Consider the following 17,512-nt stretch of genomic DNA (forward strand, 5'->3'; position numbering starts at 1 on the left):
TTTTTGGATTGTTCCGCTGATGAAACATTGAAAACATATATTTCCAAGAAATTTAATTACACAAAAAAATCCAGACAACGTGAGTTGTCGAAAAAATAGATATGAGCTAGGAGCTTTTTGATAGCTTTGTACAGTGCATGTCATTAACAAGATGATAAGTCTATCCCTCACAGCCTCGTTTTCATTCACGTCAAAAATCAAAGATGGTACTATTGTGAATAAGGTATATGCCCTCTAAGAGTGTATTTTCTGAATTTGTATAACATTTTCTGAACGTTGTTAATAATATATATATAAGCTACATGTTCATTTTAACGTGTAAACCAACGTATAGGATTGTTTGGTTTGCGTTGGAAAATTGCACAGCTGCAACTTTAAGACAGAGGCGAGCTCCCCCCGTTTTCTTGAGTAATGGTCTCTACCGACCGCCGCTGCATCTCGCCGCTGAGTCCTTTTAACGTGCCATTTTATTACTAATGGGCATATCTGGAAATCAAAATGTCATCGATGTACGGAACAGTCTCGCGTTTCTGAGGATGCTAGCGGTGGATATTCGCGCGTGTTTCACCGGACCAGTGCTGTTTTTAGACAGTGCTTCCTTATAGTGAGTCGGATGATTGGAGCAGCTGTGCGCTCGCGCTTAGACTGCTGCAGCTGTCATTGACTATTGAACAGTGAACAGTGAGTATACGACAGCATGCACTATCATAAGCAACAGTCATGCATTGTGTCAGACGTGTGTGTAATTTTAGTATTGTTTGAGCAGCATGGTCAAGGTGATTTAGAAAAGCCGCCCCTTTAGAGCAAGCAAACTTCCAACAGATGTGAGAGGTATTGCTGTACAGTAGTAACAGAGATCAATGAATGAGTGCATTAGTGAATAAATGAAAAAGTGAATGCATGCTTATTCTGTTGAATGCATGATCATCTATCGAATATGTCAGACAGGGAAAAGGTGCATAGATCAATGGAAGACACTGAAAGAGATAGAGAGGAGGGAGAGAGAGAGGGAAAGACAGGCATGATGTAATGCGCTTGAGACAATGGTCGAGGATTCTCCAATTAGAGTCACAGCAGTGGAAAAGGCCGTTTGGAAAGCGATGAGATCACTATAACGTGTCGGCCGGGAATGTGTAGCGGGAATGCCACGGGAATTGTTCCTGTACGTCCCACTCGCCTGTGGTCCGGCTGTAATAGACCTTATTCACATGTGCGGTCTGTATGAGTGAACATACTGAGATACTTTAACATACTACACACATACATCTGAATGGAGGTTAATACAAACAAAGAATATTTGAGTAATTTCAGGATTGACACATCAGCCAAGTGTTTAATGCCTCAAATTTCAATAATTAAAGGAATATTCCGGGTTCAATACAATTTAAGCTCAGTCAACAGCATTTGTGGCATAATGTTGATTACCACAAAAATTTATTAAAAGTTGTGGCTCCTTTAAAAAAAAGAGCAAAAATCTGGGTTACAGTGGGGCACTTAAAATGGAAGTGAATGGGGCCAATCCGTAAACGTTAAAGCTGAAGTATGTAACTTTTTCAGTGTTAAAATACTTTCTTCTATCCCATCTTAATATGCAGAGACAACTATAAGTAAACCATTTATAGGTTAATTTGCTTGAAAACTGTAAACGCTGTCACTGTGGCGCTATAAAAATTGGTGTTTGTTTTGAGTGACCCGCTTAGACCCGCCCCAACAACGTTACTCAACCAATGACGTGAGTTGGGGCGGGACTATCTTACTGTTTGAACAACTGCCGGCGAGGGCGTATTCAGAAATTTTCGATGGCACTAGTGTCGCAGCTTTAAAATACTCACCTTTTCAAAAGTATAGCCATAAGACATAAACAATATGTGTGTTAACATATTGTAGTGTGATAAAATGGCTTACTAACATTTTCTGTGTAAAGTTGTATCTAACTTTTACAGCTTTGTTGCCAGGACGCCCATAAAAACGATGATTTAAACAACTTTGCAGCTCAAATAATGCACAACTTTTCACAGAACAATTAACGTCCTGTAAGTGCTTTTATAAAATTAAAAGCTTCACATGCTGAAGTTCTTTTTAACCTGACACAGCGTCTAAATAACATGGCGCTCCTACATGGAATATTTCGTAAAATACATGTTCATTTAAATTAGGGCGGTCGATTGATTTTATTTTTTATCAAATTAATTGGAGACATGCCGATCACAATTGAATAAATGTCCCTAAATAAAGATAATTCAATATAATGAAAATTGTACGTAATAATTTAATGACAAATGTAATATATATAATAAATATAATCATTCAGATTTAAATATATTGCATTATTTTGGCAGACGAGTAAAGCATTGATTAAACAATACAAAAAGTGTCTTTAGAAGTCAATATACATCTATTGTTTTATTCCAAAATCATTGAACAAGCCTACTGTCGACAGCAATCCATTTTGCAGTTGAGTTTGTTGGTCTGTCCTGTGCCCACAGGATGCGTTTTTGCGTTCCACCTGAGCTATTTTTAATTGTTGGTTTATGTACATGTGTGTCAGACTGATGCTTTAAGAGCGTCTCACTGGCATTCAGCATCCTAAACTCTGCGTTTTTTAGTAAAAATGTTACATGTACTTCAAATAAAATACATACTTTTATTTATTTGATTGTAGGCTTGGGATCGATGCCTTTTTCGCACATCAATAATCAGATGATTTTCCTGATGATTATAGATATGTATCAAGATTTTTTTTTCAGATATAAATAGGGCTACCTGTTGCAAAATAGTCTGTCTTTTCAAACATATATCTGAATGCAACTTTGGTAAGGTCTGAGCGGCATGGTAATTTAAAGGGGGTTGCACACAGGACATGTTTGACGGACAGCGCGTTTTAAAATTCAAAACAATTATTTTCTATGAAGGTATGTATGCCCACACTGCACGCAGGCTTGCCGTCTTTTGAGGCTGCTCAAGAAACTGCAGCGCCACAAAACTCAACTCGCATAGTTTTCCTTAAAAATCGTCCCAAATCATAATCAAAGGACAAAGATTATTTACTCTAGCCATCAGTGGATGATATATTGTGTATATGTATCTTTTATATAGCCTACACAATGTATTTTCAGTTACAAGTATGTCTTTTTGTGGTTTCTCCACTTGAATGAAACCTCTTCAAAGATACATACAGAAAAATTGCATAATAATTTCTAATCGTTCAGTTTGCGAAGTTAAACCAGTTTCATACACTAACCTGCAAACTCATCAACGTCACTTTGATTCTTGAAGAAGTACAAAAACCTTTGTAACTTTTGTGTGTAAGCGTCTTGTGCAAGGAGCTCTAAAATATCCATCCTGTGTTTTGATACCTGTGCCTTGGAACATGCTTCAGTAAATGTTATATCACCCCCTTGTGGTCTCACAATGCTATTATGCCTCACATTCAGCAGAAGCTCAAATGGGTGAATTGGAAAGCATGCAAATTAGGGTTCTAATTTAAATGTTGGCTACTGTAAATATATCGATGCCTCAAAAATACATTATATTGGTAAAATACCATGCAGATCAATAATAGATATTTTATGACATGCCTATTTAATTGTGTTTTTTTTTATCATTATTTTTTATGTAATTATCTCACTAAATCAACTCATTAAATAAAAAAACATAATTTAATTTATACATCATACTACTTATGTGCTATTATTAAGCTGAAATAATCACACTGGCATTATTTCGGACATTGGCTACCCTGTTCTATAGATATCAGCCTCAACCAAGTGAAATGTCATAGACAGAGCTTAACTTGTATTTAACCAAGAATATTCCTTATATTTCAAAGCCAGAGAAACATTCCATATAAGACCAGGCATGCACCATATGCATCATGAACAGTCCTTTGTTACAATTGGATCTAGCAATCACATGCAACCCATTTAATGTGGAATCCATGACTGGGTCAAGCTGAATGAGACTTGTAGCTGCCATATTGGTGTTCTAAGTTGCCTCTAATGGTCCATACCACTGTAGCGAGACTGAATATAGGATGCTCTCTGTGTCCCACTGACCCTGTTGGTAGTGTGTCTAAGGTCTGGCTCAGCAATTTTCTTTGTATTTTGCCATCCATACAGCTATTGATGCTTTATGTGACCTTGCTGGGTGAGTGTGGGGAAAAACATCCTTTTCAAACTTCTGAAAGCCAAGGTTATTCTGCGTGTCATTACGTCTTGCGCACGATTGGTCGTTCTAGCAGTTCAAAGTATTAGATTTTGACCACAAGTCCATATGTACGCATTCATCTCATGCGCAATACGACTGCTTTCTGATACTCTTTAGTGTATTAATATCTATGCTTTTTAGTACATTCAACTTCAGGCACGTGCAAAGAGGATGCGCAAAGATGCGTACAGTGTGTATGTGTTATTCCCTATTATTCTTGCTCTATCTTGTATCAGTACAAATCCAGAAATTTCAATGAACCCTCTCACTCTTTCTCTTTCTCTCTCTCTCCCTCCCTCCCTCCCTCCCATAGCCATTCATTCATTCATTCAGACAGTGTGTGGAATATGATCCCTCTTGTACTCATCATTGGGGCTTTAACTCTGGGAACTGCCTTGTGCTCCACTCAATACTCAGATTGAAATGTGGGTATAAAATACAGGGTACAACACAAAGTTGCACCAAATATTTTATCAAGCAGTGTTGGGTTTGTGCCCATCTGCCTTAAATTTCAGTGCATTACTGTTAAGCCAAATAACTTCCAAATATGCTGTGCCCTTGAAACTTGTGTTAAGATTTGGGCTGCCATGTGCTATTAGTCAATCCATCACACTCTCACGGCGAAATCGTCAGGATTTGTATGACTTTTCTAAATTAGCTTAATTTGTATAATATCGTGCGACTGCACTCATTTGAATTCCTATGACTTTCACTACAGCCAATGATGTCGCTGGGCATCGTTTCCATCTAATGCTTCTGCCACACAGAACAACTTCTTATCATGTTTACACACTCTACTGATTGGTTAAGTTTAGATTAGGGGTTTGGGTAGGGCATAATATTAATAAGTATGTCCTTAATGCCTCGTGCGTGGAACTCGCGCTTACTTCCGCATTAGAGATCCGGGAATTTGCACGTGATGATGTCGTACGAGTTTATGCAAACAACATCATGCAAGACCATACGAAATAGCCAACTTGTAAATTATGTATGACTTTTCATGAGATCTGGTTGGTCAATCTTTTTATTCTTTTGTTCTTTTATTCATTTCAGTCCACAGACAGATACACCACCCCCTACTTGCAAGGATTTAGTATTGGTCATCATTGGAATACTTGATGCAGTTTCATTAACCAGTCAGAAGGCCTTAATCAACTTAATCAATGCAAACGTTTTGAGGGCAAGTTTGATGCATTGTGTCCAAATTTGTAACCATATTTTTATAAAATACATTATAACAAGACCCAAATGGATATAACCATATTTCTTCTGCATTGCCACCAGAATATGGCTTTATTACTCTCGGAAGTTCCCCTACAACAAGGGTGTGAGTCCCTGGAGTCATGTAAAAAACTGAATTGTCACTGTCCTTTTTGGATCAGCCCAAATAAATCAGTTGTTTCTCCAATGAAAGGTGGGATTCTAGTGTTCTTTACGTTCATTGAATACCAATATGCATCTCGAAAGGAGATCTCCCCTGTGCTGAGCTCTGGATCATTCCACAGTTAAAGTATTGATGCCTTGCCAAGCCCAGTGCTGATGTCTGAAGTAAGGGCTGTTTGGCTTTATGAAATATAGATGGGAGTCTCACTTAAGCAGCTGTAATGGCTTTTTCTTTTGCCTTCCGCTGCATCATTTTTTCTTTCTTTGCCGTTACCTATAGATAAAAAAAATCGAGGAGCAGTTGGTGATTAATTTCAAATTCATTCATAATTTGTCCATGTAATTTCTTTGTAAAAAATTGGAACACTAGGGTTGGGAACCAAGAACCATTTTCTGGAACCGTTCCATTTTTAAGAAATACCGGATCTGCATGATTTTCATTACGTTTGGTTCTGTTAGCTTCAAAAGTGCAATCTTTCACCGATGGGGATGAAACACCATAGTAACATATTCTTGCAGTGTTTCTTGCACTATATTTAGTGACGCCGCAAAACAGCTATTGAATCTATGGCGTGAAACATACAGCAATTATTGAGCTGGTTCTTTTTAGTGAATGAAAATCGTACAGTGGGACCAGTATGGTCCGATTACTAAAATTCTGAACAAATAACTCTTATGAGCCGGTTTTATAGTGAATCAAAACCATACAGCCGGACCAGTGTGGTCCAATTCCTGAATTCCTGAACAATGACTCTTACGAGCCGGTTTTTAATGAATCAATAACAAACAGCCGGACCAAGGTAGTCCAATTATTGAACAAATTACTGTTATGAGCCGGTTGCACCTGGAGCAGTGTCGTCCGATTCTTTTTCAGATTAACATTTTTATTGGATGATTCTCAGCATGACACATAACAGTTAACCAGCTCTTTTTAGTGAGTCATAAACATACAGCTGGACCAGTGTAGTCTGATTCCTAAATTCTTAAATAATGAATGACTCCTACGAACCAGTTGTTAAGTAAATGTAAAAAAAAATACAGCGGATCAGTGTAAACCGATTCCTGAATTCCTGAACAAATTACTCTGATCTTTTTAGTGAATTATAAACATACAGCCGGACCAATGTAGTCCAATTCCTGAATTCTTAACAAATGACTCTTATGAGCCGGTTCTTCTTAGCAAGTCAAAAACGTCCAGTCGAACCGGTGTAGACCAATTCAAGAATGAATTACAGTTATGAGCATGTTCTTCATAGTGAATTAAAAAACACTTTTTGTCATGTCCGATTCCAAATAAACTGTAAACTGTTGAATGTTGTATTTGAGGCTTTTGAGACGTAAATCAGATTTTCTTCTGTAGTGGGAGTTACTGACTGGTTGTTCATATCACAACGTGTAGTTTAAGATACATAATTAGTTTTGTTGCAATCAGTGGTATTTTATTAAATAAATGAATGAAGTATGTTACCACAATCCTGTGTTTGCCCAGTTTGTGGTGTCAATGTATAATAGGGATGTAACAGGCAGTGTGTACGCTGTGTGGCACATCCAGCCTGCTGTGAGAGTCAGTGCTGAGCACTGCAGCAGATGTTTGCCTCTGACGTCACTCTCAGAGGGTGACTGAATGTGTGAATTTTGTGTAAAAACAAATTTAGCAGCCTTTCTTCCATTGCAGTTGTGATGTGTGTTTGTACGTGTATGGAATATCTGTGGTCTGTGTGTGTGAATGCTTGTGCAGTGATTGAGAGGGAAACCCAGACTCTGTCCCACTTGAATAATTTATTGATTGGCATATGGCATTGAGACGATGCTACTATACCAGTTCCTTTGTTCCTCTTCTCACTCCTGTCTCTCCATTCATGATTCCTCTATTCCCCAGATATTCCTCTATTTCCACTTTTTCAAAAACGTGACTGAAATGATAACAATCAAGCACAACCCTTCTTATGCTTTGGGTTTTGGTATACCCCATCCTATTAGTGATTTAACTGCATTGATTTATTGACTTTCATTGTTGTTAGACAGCCGCCTGTTTTACAGTCGTTAAAAATTGTTTTCCTTACCAGCAAGCTCTAAGGGTCAAGGGTAAGGAGTGCTGGTGATTGTTTTGTATTGATCAACTATCAATATCCTAATAACTGTACTTTGAAAAGAATGACGATGTAGGATAAGGCAGTACTATACTGTTGAGAAGAGACGTTCAGATTTTAGAAATGTAAATCTCTTCATTTCTTAAAGGAATAGACAACCAAAAATGAAAATTATGAAATTATTTACTAATTCCAAACCCGTATGACTTTCTTTGTTCTTTGGAACACAAAAGATTAATTTTTACATGGTTTATTTGCCATAATGTTAGTGAATTGTGACTCTGGTCTGTCAAGATCAACACCAGATTCTCATCAAAATATGGCTGCTACATCGATAACATTATTGGTTCATTGCATTTTTTGCTAAACGTACGTCATGCTCATGAGACGCCACGAGTACCAGTGAAGTTTGATGTTATCGATGTAGCCACCATATTTTATCCGCTTTATTAATATGATTTGAGACTTTTTGTTTTGTGATTGCCTCGCTTTAGAAGATTTGGAATATAGTGCACACTAAAAAACCCTAATAAGTTGAATTTACATAATTGATTGAGTAAATTTGTTCCCTCAATTGAATTGAGTAATGGCATCTCCAAAACATAATGTAATTAAGTTAACTTAATTTGGTGTTCATATAGAATGAACTTAACTATTTAAGTTAAAATAACTAGATGCAAGATGGCTAAACTCAGATTTGCTATTTGAAAGTTGTTGTTTCAACTTAATAATTTTCATTGAAGTGACTTAAATTTAGATCATACAATAACACAGCTCAAATAAAGAAGATTCTGATTCTAGGTGAATCATAATATATATACAGTATGCCTGTACTTCAGTTGCACATGCACAAGGAGAACTGAGATGGTGTAAACAGGGTCCAACTTGATCAAAGGGGACACAGATCACTCTAATGGTGACATCACACAAAACAACTATTTAAAAACTAAAAATCATAAATAATACTACAAAAGTGCTAAAACCTCGATGAACTCTAAATAACAACTATTTAAATGCCTCCATAAGTACCCTTTGACCAAGGAAACATAATTAAATAATTCAAGCGCAAGGCAATATGGGTGTTTCCCATAGCCTCAATTTTGTACTCAGTCATTTGAGTTTAACACTTAAAATATTAATTCTATGGATTTTTAAGATAAATAAGTTCAAGGAGCATAGATACAGTATTTGAGTTGTGAGCCCAAAACTTGACATTCAAGTAATGTTTAATTAATACAACTTGATTTTTCCAGTAATAGACAACATTAGGGTTTACGGTGCATGAGTCGTATCGATTACTGGTCCTACTTTATATTAGGTGTATTTAACTACTATGTACTAACATAAAAATACATCCAATACAATGTATTTATTATGTAACTACCAGTGTTGGGTAACATTACTTTTAAAAGTAACTCGTTAGAATATTGCATTACTCTTTAAAAAAGTAACTTAATTAAAAAGTTATTTATTTTGGATAGTAAAGAGTTACTTTACTTTTGCATTACTTTTGTGTTACTTTTTTCTCACAGCCACTTTCTCTTCTGCTATGCTATGCATTCCAAACAAATAAGCCATGCATTGCATACAAGAGACATTGCAGGTCATGCTAGCTACTGTACAACACTCATGTCAAAACAACAAAGTAAACAAACAGATATTTAGAAAGTAGATCTTCAAGTCATTTTTTATAATAAAGAATCAATAACATGAATATGCATGATTTGTTTTTCCATCAACATGGTAGCCAATATGAATAATGAAGAATAACCACTGTCTTAGCTAAAGCAGCAAAGTCCAACACTTGAACCTGCATCATATGTCATCATGTGCTGTGCCCATCCACAATGTCAACTTAAGATGTTTTTCAAAAGTCAGGATAAAATTCAGTGGGGAATGCCAGTCTAACATGTTCAAGGAATAAGTCTGATGAATAAAAGAATATTTTTCACTTAAGTCATCTTAGTGCATGCTTGTTTTGAGTTGATCCACGGTGCATACAGATGGCACAACTTCAAAAGTGCATGTTGATACAACTTGAATGGAATCGTATTTAATGCTACCAAAATATCATAAAAAGAGTTTGTTTCATGAATCAAACTACTTGTTTATTATAAAACAAAAATGTAGAATCTTTTTAGAAACTAAGATATTTTCTCCGCATACACAATTGATGTAGAACGTTGTTCGGAGCGACTGATCCAGAGTCAGCTTTTTCATCCCATTCTCCTAGTTACAGGGAGCTGTAACACTGAGCAGTTCGGCTGCATAAGTCAGTGAATTGAGTGAGTATTTCACACTGTGTATCATGTTGTGGCCAGTGGAAGACTAGTCTTATAATCCCTCTCCTTAAACGCGTTTACTGATTTTTTTTTATTTAATGCAGTGTATATTAACACATGAATCAAACGCGTTTCACTCAACTGAATGTTGACGTCATATTACACTAAAACATGAAATGCGCATGCATACACACACCAATGGACAGGTTGATGGACAGGTGATGTCTGTATCTAAAAGGTGATTGGCTCTTTTATCTGCAAGGCGGGACTTCCTTTCTACATCCATTGACTGTTGGGTGCTAGAGCTTCTTGATTGGGCGTTCCAGTTTCTCCCATTCATTTAAATAGAAGTGACTCGTCTCTACTAAATAGTCTCTGGCCTCACACTCTATAGAACTATAATGCCCATCATGCACTACATCTCCTCCCCGAAGTTTGCACACTTTTACTCCTGATTTCTCGCAATACAGGGACAGTAGAGGTGTACAAAAGCAACACGTTGCTTTATTTAAAAAGTAACTCCGGTATTATGGTCTAAAATAAAAAATATTACGTTACTTTACTTGTTACTCGAAAAAGTAATCTGATTACGTAACACACACTACTTTTATCGCATTACCCCCCAACACTGGTAACTACATATTGTTTTGCAAATTCACATTTGCTGCTACTGAGGTTGAGGAATGGGTAGATTTAGGAGTAAGGGTACTGTATGTTTAGAAGTATAGGGGTTAGGGTAAGGGTTGGGTTAGTTAGGGGTAATGTTTACAGTGAAACTACAGATGTATTGTATCAAATGCTTAAGTAAATAGTTTTTAAAGACACCTAAAATAAAGTGTATCCTGCTTTTACAGTGGTTTTATGGTGATTTTTATTTTTATTTTTCAAGCTTTTCATTGTTCTCTTTCATTTTGTGGTGCATATATGTGTGTGTGTGTGTATGTGTGTGTATATATATATATATATATATATATATATATATATACACTATATTGCCAAAAGTATTCGCTCATCTGCCTTTAGACGCATATGAACTTAAGTGACAGCCCATTCTTAATCCATAGGGTTTAATATGACGTCGGCCCACCCTTTGCAGCTATAACAGCTTCAACTCTTCTGGGAAGGCTTTCTACAAGGTTTAGGAGTGCATTTGTGAGGTCAGACACTGATGTTGGACGAGAAGGCCTGGCTCACAGTCTTCGCTCTAATTCATCCCAAAGGTGCTCTATTGGGTTGAGGTCAGGACTCTGTGCAGGCCAGTCAAGTTCTTCCACACCAAACTCGCTCATCCATGTCTTTATGGACCTTGCTTTGTGCACTGGTGTGCAGTCATGTTGGAACAGGAAGGGGCCATCCCCAAACTGTTCCCACAAAGTTGGGAGCATGGAATTGTCCAAAATCTCTTGGTATGCTGAAGCATTCAGAGTTCCTTTCACTGGAACTAAGGGGCCAAGCCCAGCTCCTGAAAAACAACCCCACACCATAATCCCCCCTCCACCAAACTTCACAGTTGGCACAATGCAGTCAGACAAGTACCGTTCTCCTGGCAACTGCCAAACCCAGACTTGTCCATCAGATTGCCAGATGGAGAAGCGCGATTCGTCACTCCAGAGAACGCGTCTCCACTGCTCTAGAGTCCAGTGGCGGCGTGCTTTACACCACTGCATCCAACGCTTTGCATTGCACTTGGTGATGTATGGCTTGGATGCAGCTGCTCGGCCATGGAAACCCATTCCATGAAGCTCTCTATGCACTGTTCTTGAGCTAATCTGAAGGCCACATGAACTTTGGAGGTCTGTAGCGATTGACTCTGCAGAAAGTTGGCGACCTCTGTGCACTATGTGCCTCAGCATCCGCTGACCCCGCTCTGTCATTTTAGTTGCTGTCATTCCCAATTGCTTCCACTTTGTTATAATACCACTGACAGTTGACTGTGGAATATTTAGTAGCAAGGAAATTTCACGACTGGACTTGTTGCACAGGTGGCATCCTATCACAGTACCACGCTGGATTTCACTGAGCTCCTGAGAGCGGCCCATTCTTTCACAAATGTTTGTAGAAGCAGTCTGCATTCCTAGGTGCTTCATTTTATACACCTGTGGCCATGGAAGTGATTGGAACACCTGAATTCAATTATTTGGATGGGTGAGCGAATACTTTTGGCAATATAGTGTATATATATATATATATATATATATATATATATATATATATATATATATATATATATATACACTACCGGTCAAAATTTTGAAACACTTGACTGAAATGTTTCTCACGATCTTAAAAATCTTTTGATCTGAAGGCGTGTGTTTAAATGTTTTAATTGAGTTTTGTAGACAAAAATATAATTTTGCCACCATATTAATTTATTTCATTATAAAACAAGTTTTTGAAATTGATGACTTGGACCAAATAATAAAGAAAAACAGCCAATAAGTGCCCAACATAGATGGGAACTCTTTCAATACTGTTTAAAAAGTATCCCAGGGTGATACCTCAAGAAGTTGGTTGAGAAAATGTCAAGAGTACATGTCTGCAAATTCTAGGCAAAGGGTGACTACTTTGAAGATGCTAAAATATAACACAGTTTTGATTTATTTTTAGTCACAACATAATTCCCATAGTTCCATTTATGTTATTCCATAGTTTTGATGACTTTACTATTATTCTAAAATGTGAAAAAAAATTATAATAAAGAATGAGTATGTGTTTCAAAACTTTTGACTGGTAGTGTATATACTGATGAGCCAAAACATTATGGCCACCTGCCTAATTTGCTGTTGGTCCTCCGCCTGCCGCCAAAACAGTGCTGACCCACCAATGCATGGACTCTACAAGACCCCTGAAGTTGTCCTGTGGTATCTGGCACCAAGACATTAGCAGCAGATCCTTCAAGTCCTGTAAGTTGTTTGGTGGAGCTGCCGTGGATTGGACTTGTTGGTCGTGCACATCCCACATATCCTCAATCGGATTGAGATCTGGGGAATTTGGAGGCCAGGGCAACACCTTGAACATTTCATCATGTTCCTCAAACCATTCCCGAACAATATGTGCAGTGCCACTGCCATCAGGAAATACCATTGCCATGAAGGGTGTACATGGTCTGCAACAATGTTTAGGTAGGTGGCACAGTGCATCCTGTTGCAAACAGCGCACACGTACATGGCTGTCCACGTGATGTAAAAGAAAGCGGGACTCATAGGACCAAGCAAGCTTCTTCCACTGCTCCAAGGTCCAGTTCCGATGCTCGCGTGCCCATTATAGATGCTTTGGACGGTGGACAGAGGTCATCATGGGCACTTTGACTGGTCTGCAGCTATGCAGTCCCATATGCAGTGTGTTGTGACACATTCCTCCCTTAACCATCATTAAAATATTCTGTGACTTGTGCCACAGTATACCTTCTGTCGGTTCGGACAAGACGGGATAACCTGTTGCCCTCACACATAAAAGAGTCTTGGGTGCCCCAACACCCTGTCTCCGGTTTATGGTTTGTCCCACCTCTGACCACTGTCGGTAGGCACTCACCACTGCTGGCCAGAAGCACCCCAACAGCCTTGCCGTTTCAGAGCTGCTCTGACCCAGTTGTCAGGCCATAACAATTTGGCCATTGTCAAAGTCGCTCAGGTCTTTACTCCTGCCCATTTCTCCTGCATTCAAAACGTTGACTACGAGAACTGATTGTTCACTTACCATCTCATGTAGCCTTGTTAGAAGATGATCAACGTTATTTGCTTCACCTGTGAGTGGTCATAATGTGTTGTCTCAACAGTGTGTATATACACCGATCAGCCACAACATTAAAACCACCTGCTTAATATTGTGTAGGTCCCCCTCGTTCTGAGTATTCTGAGATGATATTCTTCTCACCACAATTGTAAAGATTGGTTGTCTGAGTTACCGTAGACTTTGTCAGTTTGAGCCAGTCTGGCCATTCTCTGTTGACCTCTCTCATCAACAAGGCATTTCTGTCCCCAGAACTGCCACTCACTGGATGTTTTTTGTTTTTGGCACCATTCGGAGTAAATTCTAGAAACTGTTGTGCGTGAAAATCCCAGAAGATCAGCAGTTACAGAAATACTCAAACCAGCCTGTCTGGCACCAACAATCATGCCACAGTCCAAATCACTGAGATCAAATTTTTTCCCCATTCTGATTGTTGATGTGAACATTAACTGAAGCTCCTGACCTGTATCTGTATGATATTATGCATTGCACTGCTGCCACATAATTGGCTGATTAGATAATCGCATGGATGATTGTTGGTGCCAGAAGGGCTGGTTTAAGTATTTCTGTAACTGCTAATCTCCTGGGATTTTCACACACAACAGTCTCTATAATTTACTCCGAATGGTGCCAAAACAAGTGTGTGTGTGTGTGTATATATATACACAGCTGTAGCCAAAAATATTGGCACCCTTGGTAAATATGTGCAGAGAAGTCTGTGAAAAGAAATCTGCATTGTTTATCCTTTTGATCTTTCATTAAAAAAAATCACAAAAATCTAACCTTTAATTGAAGTAAAACAATTGAAACAGGGGAAATATCTTATTATTAAATAAATATTTTTCTCCAAAATGCATTGGCCATAATTATTGGCACCATTTTATTCAATACTTTTTGCATCCTCCCTTTGCCAAGCTCTGAGTCTTCTCTTATAATGCCTAATGAGGTTTGAGAACACCTGGCAAGGGATCTGATTCCATTCCTCCATACAGAATCTCTACAGATCCTTCAAATTCAGAGGTCAATGTTGGTGGACTCTCCTCTTCAGTTCACCCCACAAATTTTCTATGGGGTTCAGGTCAGGGGACTGGGATGGCCATGGCAGAACTTTGATTTTGTGGCCAATGAACCATTTTTGTGTTGATTTTGATGTTTGTTTTGGATCATTGTCCTGCTGGAAGATCCAACCAGGCCGATTGTAAGCTTTCTGGCAGAGGCAGCCAGGTTTAGATTTTTCATCTGATGGTATTTAATAGAGTCCGTGATGCCATGTGTCTGAACAAGATGTCCAGGACCTCAGGCAGAAAACAGCCCCACAACATTAAAGATCCAGCACCACATTTAACCGTGGGCATTGGGTACTGCTTCATCTCTGTGTGCACCAAAACCATCCCTGGTGTTTGCTGCCAAAAAGCTCTTTTTTTTGTTTCATCTGACCATAGAAACCGGTCGCATTTGAAGTTCCAGTTGTGTCTGGTAAACTGAAGACTCTTGAGTTTGTTGTTGGATGAGAGCAGAGGCTTTTTTTCTTGAAACCCTCCCAAACAACTTGTGGTGATGTAGGTGATGTCTAACATCTTTTTTTAGACTTTCTGATCACAAGACCCATGAATTTCTGCAATTCTCCAGCTGTGATCCTTGGAGATTCTTTGGCCACTTGAACCATCCTCATTGTGTGTGGAGACAATATAGACACACGTCCTTTTCCAGGCCAATTCTTAAGATCTCCAGTTGATTGGAACTTGTTAATTATTGCCCTGATGGTGGAAATGGGCATTTTCAATGCTTTGGCTATTTTCTTATAGCCACTTCCCATTTTGTGAAGCTCAACAACCTTTTGCTGCACATCAGAACTATATTCTATAGTCTAACCCACTGTGATTGATGATAAAGGGAATTTGGCGTGTGTGTTATCTCATATTTATACCCCTGTGAAACAGGAAGTCATGGCTGAACAGTTTCATGTTCCTAGTCACCGAGATGTGCTAAAAAATGTAAAATATGAATGGGAATATACTTCAGATATTTTTACTCATAAGAATTTCTAGGGGTGCCAATAATTGTGGCCAACGTATTTTGGAGAAAAATATTTATTTAAAAATAAGATATTTCCCCTATTTCAATTTTTTTAATTCAATGAAAGATTAGATTTTTGAGATTTTTTTTATTGAAAGATCAAAAGGATAAACAATGCAGACTTTTTTTTCACAGCCTTCTTTGCTCATATTTACCAAGGGTGCCAATATTTTTGGCCATAACTATATATACAGCTCCAGCTCTAAGAGACCACTGCAAAATTATCAGTTTCTCTGGATTTACTATTTATAGGTATGTGTTTGAGTAAAATGGACATTTTTGTTTTATTCTATAAAGCACTGACAACATTTCTTCCAAATTCCAAATAAAAATATTGTCATTTAGAGCATTTATTTGCAGAAAATGACAACTGGTCAAAATAATGAAAAAATGCAGTGTTTTCAGACCTTGAATAATGCAAAGAAAACAAGTTTATATTCATTTTTAAAAAACACAATACTAATGTTTTCACTTAGGAAGAGTTCAGAAATCAATATTTTGTGGACTAACCCTGATTTTCAAACACAGCTTTCATGCATCTTGGCATGCTCTCTACGTCTTTCACATTGCTGTTGGGTGACTTTATGCCACTCCTGGCGTAAAAATTCAAGCAGCTCGGAATTGTTTGATGGCTTGTGGCCATCCATCTTCCTCTTGATCACATTCCAGAGGTTTTCAATGGGGTTCAGGTCTGGAGATTGGGCTGGCCATGACAGGGTCTTGATCCAGTGGTCCTCCATCCACACCTTGATTGACCTGGCTGTGTGGCTTGGAGCATTGTCCTGCTGGAAAAACCAATCCTCAGAGTTGGGAACATTGTCAGAGCAGAAGGAAGCAAGTTTTCTTCCAGGATAACCTTGTACGTGGCTTGATTCATGCGTCCTTCACAAAGATGAATCTGCCCGATTCCAGCCTTGCTGAAGCACCCCCAGATCATCACCGATCCTCCACCGAATTTCACAGTGGGTGCGGGACACTGTGGCTTTTAGGCCTCTCCATGTCTCCGTCTAACCATTAGACGACCAGGTGGAGGATTGGTGATATATATGTATGTATATATTTTAATGCCTGTTCCACAGAATCTAAGTCATATGGGTTTTGTAAAACATAAGTAAATGCAAGTTAATAAAAATAAGATGGAAATTTCAGTTCCATTTATTGCCCTAAACTCACGCCATTGGTTGATCCAAAAGTCAGGTTGCTCAAACAACAGAGCTTTAATTATAGCTGTAATAAAAAATTTAAAAAAGCAAGATGTTCCGTTTAAATTAGTTCAGGTTCTTAGTTTGTTACTGCAAATATCTGTTACTTTGATGCCCATCTTTTGTTTATGCAAAAATTGCGGTGTGGCATAACTCATGTCTAACCTTCGGAAAAATAAGAATATGTTGCCTGCAAATAATAAACTACCGTTATTTTTGGTATTTGCGTGTTTTTTTTAGATTGCATTGCTACAGTTCCCGTGAATTTCCTTCTGTTTGTAAACTAGGCATTCCATCCTCAGTATAGTGTAACAGATGAGCCACCTGAGATAAATAACACAGTTTGTGGTTTTGGTCTTGATGTGATTTCTACCAGGTCATGGTTCCGTTGCTTTGGAGCCGCTCGGTAATGTAATGTAACGGTTCTGGCACAGTAAATGACACAAGCATGAAATGTAGAGCACAGAGACCACAGCTTCCCATGACATGTCTGCTTTAACACACACATACACAGAAACACACACTCTTACACTACAAGGTAACA

At 38.2% G+C, this 17,512-nt stretch overlaps 1 protein-coding gene across 1 annotated transcript in view; it reads left to right on the plus strand.

Annotated features, from left to right (window-relative positions):
• Window positions 1–508: 508 nt before the first annotated feature.
• The window catches only part of LOC127435397 (liprin-alpha-2-like), a 233,065-nt gene continuing 216,061 nt past the window's right edge, over window positions 509–17,512 (plus strand). The window contains exon 1 of the mRNA XM_051688850.1: window positions 509–681. The gene's annotated coding sequence lies outside the window, so the exon portion shown is untranslated. The remainder of the gene's footprint in view (window positions 682–17,512) is intronic.

Source organism: Myxocyprinus asiaticus, chromosome 45, assembly GCF_019703515.2.
Source record: "Myxocyprinus asiaticus isolate MX2 ecotype Aquarium Trade chromosome 45, UBuf_Myxa_2, whole genome shotgun sequence".
Lineage (NCBI taxonomy): Eukaryota > Metazoa > Chordata > Actinopteri > Cypriniformes > Catostomidae > Myxocyprinus > Myxocyprinus asiaticus.